Below are 12,481 nucleotides of genomic sequence, written 5' to 3'. Positions count from 1 at the left end.
TTATTGCCAGTTAGGTAGCACTTACTAGGGATTCGCTTTGGTTGATGGTGCAACAAACAATAAATATAGAAACAAATAACACATACAGTACATACATATAACTATTTAAAAAAAAGAGACTGTATGGGTTGTTGCAGGATGTACAAAAATGTAGAGGGATGTGCAAAAGTTCAGGATATATAGAATGTGTAGAGGACAGGATGTAGGATTAAGGTTCAATATCATAGGTCCCGGGGCCTTGTTAATGAGACTGACTGCAGAGGGGAAGAAACTGTTTTTATGGCGTGAGGTTTTGATCCTGATGGACTGCAGCCTCCTGCCAAAGGGGAGGGGTACAAACTGTTTTGTGTCCGGGGTGAGAGGGATCGGCCACAATCTTTCCTCCCCGCTTCAACGTCCTGAACGCATACAGGTCCTAAAGAGACGGCAGAATTCAGCCAATCACCTTCTTAGCAGAACGGACGATAGTGTCAGATGGTGCTGGAGCAGGTGAAGATGGACTCAATGATGGCAGCGTAGAAGTGCACCATCATTGTCTTTGGCAGGTTGAACTTCTTCAGCTGCCGCAGGAAGTACATCCTCTGCTGAGCTTTTTTGATGAGGGAGCTGATGTTCAGCTCCCACTTGAGGTCCTGGGAGATGATTGAGCCCAGGAAGCGGAAAGACCACAATATTGACTCGGGAGTCACCCAGGGTGATGAGGGCGAGTGGGACTGTGTCCTTTCTAAAGTCCACAACCATCTCCACTGTCTTCAGAGGGTTTAACTCCAAGTTGTTATGACTGCACCAGGTCACCATGTGGTTAATTTCCCACCTGTAGGCGGACTCATCCCCACCAGAGGTGAGTCCAATGAGAGTGGTGTTGTCCGCAAACTTTAGGAACTTGACAGACTGGTGACTGGAGGTGCAGCTGTTGGTGTACAGGGAGAAGTGCAGAGTGGAAAGGAGGCAGCCTTGAGGAGAACTGGTGCTGATGGTCAGAGATTAAGAGACGTGTTTCCCCAGCTTCCCGCGCTGCTTCCGGTCAGTCAGGAAATCTGTGATCCACCTGCAGGTGGAGTCAGGCATATGCAGCTGGGTCAGCTTGTCCTGCAGCAGAGCCGGGAGAATAGTGTTGAATGCAGAGCTGAAGTCCACAAACAGGATCCTGGAGTAGCTTCCTGAGGTGTCCAGGTGCCGGAGGATATAATAAAGAGCCGTGGTGACCTTGTCGTCTACAGACCTGTTGGCTCTTTAGGCGAACTGTAGGGGGTACAGAGTGGGTCGGTGAGGAATTTGAGGTGAGCCAGAACAAGGCGCTCAAAAGATTTCATGACCACAGAGGTCAGGGCCGCGGGTCTATAGTCATTTAGTCCTGTGATCCTTGTTTTCTTGGGGACAGGGATGATGGTGGAGGACTTGAAGCAGGTTGGTACGTGGCATGTCTTCAGTGAGGTGTTAAAGATGTCTGTGAGTGTGTGTGTGTGTGTGTGTGTGTGTGTGTGTGTGTGTGAACACTGGAGACAGCTGATCAGTGCAGTGCTTCAAGGTGGAGGGAGAGACAGAGTCTTTGCGGGGTTTTTGTTTAAACAGCCGTTTAAAGGCCCTGACACACCAAGTCGACAGTCGGCTGTCGGTCCTAGTTAGGCGGTTGGTCGCCGTCGACCTAGTCTGTGCGGTGTGTCCCGCACCATCGGCCTTCGTCGGTCTGTTTTTGGGGTCGCCAACGCTGATTCCCCATGTTAAGTCGGCGGTTGTCGGCCGTCGGCTGAACAGCCAATTCATCTGATTGGCTGTTCAGCTTGGAAACAAGAGTGAGGAAAACAAGCAAACGACTGTGACAGGCACACCCAAGGCTCCTTTCATTTTTCATCTCAAGGCTGATCATATTTATTCCAACAATAACATGTCTTTTAAAAGATCTCTACATACCTACACATTACAAAATAAACTAACGTTAATAAACTAATATCCTATACCGTGATATTTCCGTTAATATTAAAACCGTAATAGACCTCTCTCTCTCTCTCTCTCTCTGTGCCCTCTGCACAGTTCAAGATTTACCCACCTAGCAAGCAAGCTAGCTTACCAGCCAGCCAGCCTTAAATCTATAGTGTGTAGTTTCTGTCTCCCCCATGAGGAATTCTAAGTAATGACAACAAAACTGTCGGCGCGTCCACATGATACAAGCCTTACGTGACCGCACACCACCCTCCCCTCTTCCTCCACGCAGTTGATTGTAGCCAAGGAGGACATGGAGGATTAAAAAAACATGATGGACTTTTCAGAAGAGGTAATTATCTTCACTCAAGTTTTTGCGTGGGAAAGTCACCGGACAACACAATCTTCTGAACATAGCCATACTTAGAAACACAGAGAGTGTTTTGTGGAGCAACTCATTTGGAAATGGCTTGAATGTAACGGACGTTCATTAATATCAAAAAGTTACGCACTAAAGCTTTAAATTAGTAAAATGTAACTTAATGTTTAACTCACATGCTCTTGTCACATCATAGGAAAGCACATTGCTATTGCCAGATGAGTGACAATTTTGTTTGGCTAATCTTCGGAAACCAGTGTATGTTGAAGGCATGTTGGGTGGGTGAAATTAGCAAGATAACGTTAGCTAATGAGCCGGTGTGTCAGGGCCAAATGTGCAAATAGCCTCTTGCATTGTCCCCTCCAACACCGCTGACCGTGGATCAGCCATGGGATCAGCAGGTGAAACATAGAATAGAATAGGCTGTTTGCAAATTTAACATTTAGATTGAGATTTTAAATTTAGATTTAACATTTAGATTTAATATTTAGAATCATATTTAACATATAGATTTAAAATGCTCATATTGTGCTCATTTTGAGGTTCATAATTGTATTTAGAGGTTATAACAGAATAGGTTTACATGGTTTAATTTTCAAAAAAACACCATATTTTTGTTGTACTGCACATTGCTGCAGCTCCTCTTTTCACCCTGTGTGTTGAGCTCTCTGTTTTAGCTACAGAGTGAGACATCTTCTGTTCCATCTTTGTTGGGAGTTGCACATGCTCAGTAGCTAGGTAAGGACTACTAGCCAGTCAGAAGCAGAGTATGAGGGCGTGCCACGCTAGCAGCTAGGCGAGCATTATAATGTGTGTTACAAAGTGACGCACTTTCGTCATGGAAGTAAAGGCTGGACTACAATAGAGCTGTTTGGAGCAGTTTGTGAACAGTGTTTTCTGTTGGAGATGGTAAGTCCCTTTGGGATGGACTTTGGGCTTTTTCACTTTGTAAACCTATTATATTTACTATTTAGACAGATATAATATTTAGATTTAACATTTCACTTTTTATTTCTTTTATAAACACATTGTTGACAATTGCATATAACATGTTTTACACTTATTTATGTCTCAAATGTGAGAAAACTGATCTAAATGTGAGGAAGTGAGCTAAATAATCAGATGAGTGAGATCAAAGGGTGTTGGAGAGGCGGCATGTCAGCTGACTCATACTCCCCTTGCAGTGTAAACTTACACCATACAGAACATACAATCCAAAAGGACAGTAATGAGATCAGTTCAGAACAAGGCCCATCTCATTTTGTAGTTCCTGATGCTTTCGTACTCTACGTTCAGCTCACTAACAAGATGGTTTGTGTATCTGTAGTGAATTTTTTTTATTTGATTCTTAACAATGAGTATTGCAGCCCCCTCTGTAATCTTACAACTGTGTTGATAAATCCAACACAAGTCGTTAGGGACCGTTCGGTATTTATGGAATGGACCACCGGAGGAAAATAGGGGAGGGTCATGTCTTTTTATTTTCTGCTGAGGGGAGGGTCATCCAACATTTTTTAGTCTGGATGGGGGGGTCACCCAACTTTTTTATTCATGAAAAGAGCAAAATTTCAAAGTGGCTTGTTTGGTGCATATTTATCCATGTAGCTCTCAGTCTCGGCCCCCTAGCACATGGTCTGACCGCATACGCGGAGTTTGCTGGGGGGGCAGGAAGAGCACTGCCCCCTGGTGGCTCAAACGGGTAATTGCATTGTTTAAAAAATTTGTGGAATAATTACATCTGGCATGACCAGATATTAAATAAATATCTCAAATAACACAAAACAACTAAATGATGATAGGCTCAGGCCGAGGAGGGGGAGTTGCAGCCATATTTGACTCAAACCTGTTAATTAATCCTAAACCTAAACTAAATTATAACTCTTTTGAAAATCTCGTTCTTAACCTTCAGCATTCAACATGGAAAACAGTACAGCCAATTATATTTGTTGTTGTCTACCGAGCACCAGGTCCATATTGTGAATTTTTATCGGAATTCTCAGAGTTTTTATCATGTGTAGTCCTAAAATCAGACAAAGTACTTATTGTAGGTGATTTTAATATCCATGTGGACGTTGACAGCAATAGCCTTAGTACTGCTTTCAACTCACTACTAGATTCAATTGGTTTCAGTCAGAGTGTGCACGAGGCCACGCACTGTTTTAACCACACCCTTGACCTTGTGCTGGCATATGGCATCAAAATTGAAGACGTAATAGTATTCCCGCAAAATCCTTTATTATCAGACCACTTCTTAATAACTTTCGAATTCTTACTACCCGATTATACGAAATTAGATAAAAGCTTCTACGCTAGAAGCCTATCTGACAGTGCTATAGCTAAATTTAAGGAAGATATTCCAACAGCACTAAACTCATTAACGTGCCGTAATATAACAGAGGATCTTTATGTAAACTTTAGTCCCTCTCAAATTGATCATTTCGTAGACGATGCTACGGCCTGCCTACGGACTACTTTAGACTCTGTTGCTCCCCTTAAAAAGAAGATGATGAAGGAAAGGAAACTAGCACCTTGGTATAACTCCCAAACTCGTAAATTAAAGCAAATCTCGCGCAAACTTGAAAGTAAATGGCGTTCCACCAAACTGGAAGAATCTCGTTTAGACTGGCAAGACAGTCTGAAAACCTATAGGAAGACCCTAAGAAAGGCCAGATCAGACTACTATTCATCACTAATAGAAGAAAATAAGAACAACCCAAGGTTTCTTTTCAGCACTGTAGCCAGGCTGACAGATAGCCACAGCTCTATTGAGCCATCTATTCCTATAGCTCTGAGTAGTGACGACTTCATGAGTTTCTTTAACGATAAAATTATAACAATTAGAGATACTATTCATCACCTCTTTCCCCCAACCTCTAATGGGTCACCTTTAACTGACAGACTGCTAGAAAGAACGACTAGACCTGACATATACTTAGATTGCTTTTATCCTATAAACCCTCAACAATTAATGCTAAAGGTCTCTTCAGCTAAGCCATCTACCTGTCTCTTGGACCCCATCCCAACGAGGCTACTTAAAGAAGCGTTACCCGTGGTTAACACTTCATTGCTAGATATGATAAATATGTCTTTATTGACAGGTTATGTACCGCAGTCATTTAAAGTAGCTGTGATAAAACCTTTACTGAAAAAACCCACCCTCGATCCTGAGGTCTTAGCCAACTATAGACCTATATCTAACCTTCCCTTTCTCTCCAAGATCCTTGAGAAAGTAGTCGCTAATCAGTTATGTGATTTTCTACATAGCAATAGCTTATTTGAGGACTTTCAGTCAGGATTTAGAAAGCATCATAGCACAGAGACGGCACTGGTGAAAATCACTAACGATCTTCTAACTGCATCAGACAAAGGACTTGTCTCCGTACTTGTCTTATTAGATCTTAGTGCTGCATTCGATACTATTGACCATACCATCCTCTTACAGAGACTGGAACATTTAGTTGGCATTAAAGGAATCGCACTAAACTGGTTTAAGTCCTACTTCTCTGATCGATCGCAATTTGTTAATGTTAACAATAAACCCTCCAATTACGCTAAAATTAACCATGGTGTTCCTCAAGGCTCAGTGCTTGGACCAATTCTATTCTCCTTATATATGCTTCCTCTAGGCAATATTATTAGGAAACACTCAATTAACTTTCACTGTTATGCGGATGACACCCAATTATATCTGTCAATCAAGCCAGACGAAACCAGCCAGCTAGCTAAACTTCAAGCTTGCATTAAAGATATAAAATCATGGATGGCCTACAATTTCCTGATGTTAAACTCAAACAAAACCGAAGTTATTGTCCTGGGCTCCAAACCCCTACGAACCTCATTAGCCGAAGATATAATTACTCTGGATGGCATTGCCCTGGCCTCCAGTACTACTGTCAGAAATCTAGGAGTTATTTTTGATCAGGATCTATCCTTTAACGCCCATCTAAAACACACCTCTAGAACAGCCTTTTTTCACCTTCGTAACATTGCTAAAATTAGGAACATCCTATCTCAAAACGATGCAGAAAAACTAGTCCATGCATTCGTTACTTCCAGGCTGGACTACTGTAATTCCTTATTATCAGGATGCTCAAATAAGTCCGTTAGGACTCTCCAGCTGATCCAGAATGCTGCAGCGCGTGTTCTGACAAGAACTAAGAAAAGAGATCATATTTCTCCTGTATTAGCTTCTCTCCATTGGCTTCCTGTAAAATCCAGGATTGAATTTAAAATCCTTCTTCTGACCTATAAAGCTCTAAATGGTCAAGCTCCTTCATATCTTGAGGACCTCTTAGTACCTTATTGTCCCACTAGAGCACTACGCTCCCAGAATGCAGAGTTACTTGTGGTTCCTAGAGTCTCTAAAAGTAGAATGGGAGCCAGCGCCTTTAGCTACCAGGCTCCTCTCCTGTGGAACCAGCTCCCAATCTGGGTTCGGGGGGCAGACACCGTCGCTACATTTAAGACTAAACTGAAAACTCTCCTCTTTGATAAAGCTTATAGTTAGGGAGTGAGGAGTTGCAGTGAACGCCTAGACCGGCGGGGCAGGGTGTATAGCTGCAGACACAGCACCCCTGCTTTTCTCTGCTTCTCTTTACAGTCATCAGATTTACCTATCGTATAATCAATAATATAGTGCCTCTCCTAGTTATGCTGTTATAATTCTAGACTGCCGAGGAAGTTCCTTCTTATGACACGCTCTTTTCTTTTGTTTCCTTTTATGCACATCCTGTCTCAGAAGTGCTTGTTACTCACCTAGCTCTGGGGAGTTTACTCCCCAGAGTCCTTATGTTTCTTCTTCGCCCAGAACATCGCCTCGGATTAGGGCGACACCAAGACCTGGGTCTTGGGTGCAGCTGTGGCTATGGACCTGCTACACCCTGCTACGCTCTGCGATTCCCTGCAATGCCCGGCTACGTCCTGCTGCGTCCACCGCGTCCACCCATGCTCTGCTGTGCCACGCTACATCCTGTACCGTCATAACCCCAACCGTCAGACACCGCCCACCAAGAGTCTGGGTCTGCCGAGGTTTCTTCCTAAAAGGGAGTTTTTCCTCGCCACTGTCGCAATAGCCACTGCTAATGCTTGCTCTTGGGGGAACTATTGGAATTGTTGGGGCTTTATAGAGTGTGGTCTAGACCTACTCTATCTGTAAAGTGTCTCGAGATAACTCTTGTTATGATTTGATACTATAAATAAAATTGAATTGAATTGAATTGAATAGGTAATACATCAGAGTTCATATACTGCTTTGGTAAAAAAAATTATTACCTGGCTGACAATGGGAGCAGCAGGACGCAAAAAAACGAAAATTACTGTTGCACTAGTCTGGACATCTTGCCGTGCCAACCTTGCAATAAAGGTTTCCTAAATGCCATGTATATACATGTGATGTCAGCTTACTAATTGATTGCGGGTTTTGTGTAGATTTGGACTTGTACACGTTTATTCCACTTTGTTTAAACGGTGAAGTGGAGAGGCCTCGTATGTGACGCTCATATCGGCCTTGCTGAATACACCGTATCATTTACCTTTTTGTGGATCTGCTGATCGCTGTGGATTACTTTTTTTTGTGTCATTGGATTACGGCAAAATGCGGATCTTTTTTCTCAACGTGTCTTAATGTTTTATGGTGTGACTGCGCTTGGTTTCTACGTTTGGAGAGGCATCTCAACAGACTGTAGGTCCAACACTGATTGTTCACTGTTACATTTTAGTTGAATTTAAGCGTCTGTCTATTGAACAGCCGTGCCGCGATTGGATTTCATAAGGGCGAATTGTTAAATTGTTACAATGTAACTTAAAAACTTTAAAAATAAACATATGTGTTTTGGAATATAATGTTCAGCTTCGGCAGCTTTACCTATGTGCTAAAATATACAATGACGATAGTGACAAGTCCATAGCAACCAGTGTTGAATTGGTTATATCCCAACGTCCTTTGCTGAATGGTCTCAATGTTTTATTGTTTTATTTCATGTGCATACTAGTTTACTAGATGAGTAACTTAGTATTTGAAGTAATGCAGTAATGCATGAAGTGTGCATTTAGTTTCCATGCTTATTGTGTTTCCACAACAATGTTAGTAAGTAAATCTACTGAAACGGCCACCACACCATAACAGAGGAGTGGGATGTGTAAGATGAGAATGCAGAGGTTAACTCTTGTACATTATAGCTGTAAAAATCTAAATGGTATCTGTACTTCTTTGCTGAGTGCATGTGCTAAGTGGTCATTCCTTTTTTTCAAATTGTTTTGGAGAGTCATAGGAAAATTATTATTGATGAGGGAAGGGTCACGTCTTTTTAGGTTAGAGGCCACAAAACTCCTCCGGTGGCCCCTTAATTAAATAACGAACAGTCCCTTAATCTGGGAATCCTTACCATCTCTACCATCACTGAACTGTCACACACTTTAACTGACGTCACCTGTGTGATCAGCCTGAGTGTCTGAGTGAAAAAGGCTGTATGAGGAACAAGGCAGCACTTTGTGAAATCACATTACTTGGACACTGTGTACGTGAAGTGACGATCATATTCAATATGTAAGAATTGGAGTGTTTGTTTTTCAGTCTCGGTTTATAAGCAAAACAATACGCACACAGTATTTGTGTGGTGATTAGCAATGGCCAGCAGGTGTGCAAAATAGGCTTTGTGGTATTGTTGTATGTTTTTATATCACATTTGAACCTATTTTGCTTGTCTGAGGTGGTCAAGCCTAGTTTATTACTCAGATTGGGTGTTTTTGTTTCCTAACCGCGACTAAAATTACGGTGCTGTTTCGGGAAATTACTTAATCTTTTCATGAAATAAAGACTTGTGTCTTCAGTTGGCACAAAGGGGCTACAAACAGGGTGGGGGAGCCGGAAAGTATTACGAGACAGATAATGCATTGTTGCTTTTGGTCTTTTCAAGGTATTTGTTGTCAATATGAAAATGAAAGAATAAAGCCAAACTTATACTTTAAGCAGAGGAGTGGCAGATCAGATCAGATGCAATGCTTTCGTATAAGGGCAAAACACAAAACTATCTGATTACACATGTTTCCCTCATAGGACTGACATTCCCAGACTGATGAAACGCCTGGTACCATTAAAAATAATTACTATAGGTTTTTACATCTGTAGCACCATGACCTTTAAATTATCTTGATGCCTTTTAAGATTGCAGTGCCAAAGCCTGCCTCAACACATCTGTCACCAACTGTTAATGAGCTAGTATGCCAATACTGTTACACAATGTTGATAATCATGATTAAATTAGTTCTGACTGAAATTCATATTGATTTTATGTGGATGGTAATTAGCCATGCTGTATATTAACCTTTGTAAAATAAAAAGATTGTTAAGGTTTTCATCCCTTAACCATTTAATTGGAAAAGATACTCTTTTGACACAAGATAGATCTTTTGCACACACATTGCACAGTTCAAGGCACTTATGGCTTTTAATCTTAAGTATTGTAGCACTTGAACCCCACAATGTTTTTGGTAAATACACTATGTCTTCATTGCTATTTTAAACATGTTGCTGCAGTCAGTTTATTCATTGCGAAACCATCTGTCTCTCTGAAGCGCTAAAATAAAAACGTGTATACCTCCACTCAACTTTTGATTCTACTCTCATGTACCATAGATAGCTCTCCATACATTAGCTGGAAAAGATTACACTTGGTTATTTACAGCAACATGAATGACATATTCGTGGTCAGGTGTTCTTCTCTGGCCAACCCACCACATCACCTTCCCATGAAAAACCCAAATAGGCTGGAGGATCTGTAACTCTCACTCTGGCCAAGCAAACCCAACAGACAACCAATTAAGAGACAACCAACTATTTGTTCTTCTGACCTCAACTTTACTGATATAAGTGCAACAGTCCCACTCCCTTAATTGTTGAATGATGTGTGATATGTGCCTCTTTGTTTTTTCCCAAATTTAATGGTGATCAATCCAATACTTGTCAAGACATTTCCCTCAAAACCACAGATTTCACCCATAGAGGAAAAAATGGGACCACTAGTAACCATGGGATTAATGTTCTGGGGACCATGAATGACACAGTTTTTGTATTTCACTAGATCTTTTTTGGTGGCGAATATATTTTCTCTCAAAGAGTTGTGTGTCAAATGTAACACTTAGAAAACATCTGTAAAGCTGTAGTAAACAACAACAAAATAAAGACGGGTGAGTCATCTGCATCATGCTGGTTTATGGCATTCTGTTTTCCTTCAGAAAACCAGAGATAAAACAGACCTTTATAAGACCAGGGGGAGGGGGACTGGAGTAATATACATATATATATATATTTTTAAATTGATCCTTGCTTGAAGCTAGCCTTGGGCAGTCCAAGACCAAGTGGTGATCAATCATGATATTACATCTGATGTGTGAGTTCGTGCTCTGGCAGTGACATATAGAAGCAGCTCCTCTGATATCTCATCTGAAGAAAAGACAACAGGGTGGGAATGGTGGCAGGGAGATCTATAGTTGAAATGAATAATTCAAGTTAGACAATAATGTTAAGGTGTAGCCATGCATCAATGGACATGTGAAACAGACGTGCATAATGTGTAATGCCGTTGCTAGGGGGAGAACAAGATGTTCTGGAAGATGTGAGTGTGCTGGATGCTGGTGAACACATTGCAATAACATACTGTATACACTTCCTTTAGGTATTAGAGAATTTATTGTGAATCAGGATGTGAGATTGCTTGTGTGTTTAAATTTGGGCATTACTCACTTTAGGCATTACACATTTTGACCCTGCGCCATCACATGTCAAAACAAAAAGAAAACATGGACAAGAAAAACAACTAATACAACTAAGACACATACAGAGGCATTATTTGTTTTTTAATGTAATTTTCATTGATAAAATGTTATGTTTGTAATAAGAAATCATTTACTTTTTCATCATTAATTTTATTTGAAGGATGAGCATCAAAAACTATAGTGAATTATCACTGCATGAGTGTTAACATGATACACACATGCGCACAACAAAGCACACATTCTGTTATTTACATGCAGATGCACACAATATGGTCTTACAAAGTCAAGGTGAAATTATCTTTATGCATCTTTATGTTTGTTCACAATGGTATAAAAATAAGCAAAAGAAGATATTATGATATAAAAGTGGCATCAAAATTAGTAAAATATGACTTAGTACTCATCACTTATATCCGCTTGTATCTGCTTTAGTGTTTTTCTAACATAAATGTTAAGAGATGGATGTTCTTTATATTCTCATTGCCAGTTTTTTAAGGCCAAAGCTTTTATATCTCCGGAATTCGGTAAGCTTTGTTATTCTAGAAACTATATTTATAGCCGGGTAGAAATTCATGTCACAGCAGAAGAAGAACTAAAGAAGTATAACTGAGTGTATTTCTAAAATTGTCTTGTTAATATGCAGCAGCATATTCTCATTGGCATTGCAGAACAACATCCTGCAAAAATTATACCTGCAGGTGTCATGAAATAAGTAACGTATGTGTCTAATGGTGTCTGGCAACTGACTTAATCACTGGACAGCAGCACTCAATGAGATTTGCGCTATCTCCAGCATTCAGCACCATGCTGAGTCAAGTCCTGCATATAGGCAAACACTGAGCCCAGAGGAGCCCAGAGGAGGGAGACAAAGTCAAAATAAACATCTGCTGATTTGAAAAACACAGTCTGAAATATTTCATGTTTTTTTCCAACAAAATGGAAATTCATCTCAATCAAAATTCCCTCTCTTTTTTATCAGTGAGGCATAACAAAGCACAGCAGGTGAACAGGTGAATAAACAAAAGCAAACTTAACAGAACATTGCGAAATACAAGATACTCTGTCAAAGGATGTGACGGGGTGGAAAAACTAGTGAGGATAGAAATATAGACAGGGGAAATTATAATAAAAAGGGAACAAAAGGAAGAATAAACTAACAAGTATGACAATGGTGCATATTATCTGTTATCATCTATCTATAAATTACAGGAACGTCTGTCTGTGTGTCTGTATATCTTTTATTGGCATATCTCTCGAACCGTTAGTCTGATGGATTTCAAACAGGTAGGTGTCAGGCAGGTGTCTTGCTACGGGCATGACTAGGTGCAGTGCCAAGTTTGAAGTTGTTTGGATTAGAAATGCAAAAGATATCATTAAATATATATCGGTAAAAGAAGAACACATTGGCTT

General features: G+C 40.7%; 1 protein-coding gene across 1 annotated transcript in view; it reads right to left on the bottom strand.

The window, feature by feature from the left end:
• tmtops2b (teleost multiple tissue opsin 2b) overlaps positions 1-12,481 on the bottom strand; it is a 30,380-nt gene that overhangs the window by 14,963 nt on the left and 2,936 nt on the right. The window lies entirely within an intron of this gene.

Source organism: Sander lucioperca, chromosome 8 (assembly GCF_008315115.2).
Source record: "Sander lucioperca isolate FBNREF2018 chromosome 8, SLUC_FBN_1.2, whole genome shotgun sequence".
In the NCBI taxonomy this organism is placed as follows: Eukaryota; Metazoa; Chordata; class Actinopteri; order Perciformes; family Percidae; genus Sander; species Sander lucioperca.
Note: the sequence above shows the minus strand (reverse complement) of the source record. Positions and strands in the feature narration are given on the sequence as shown.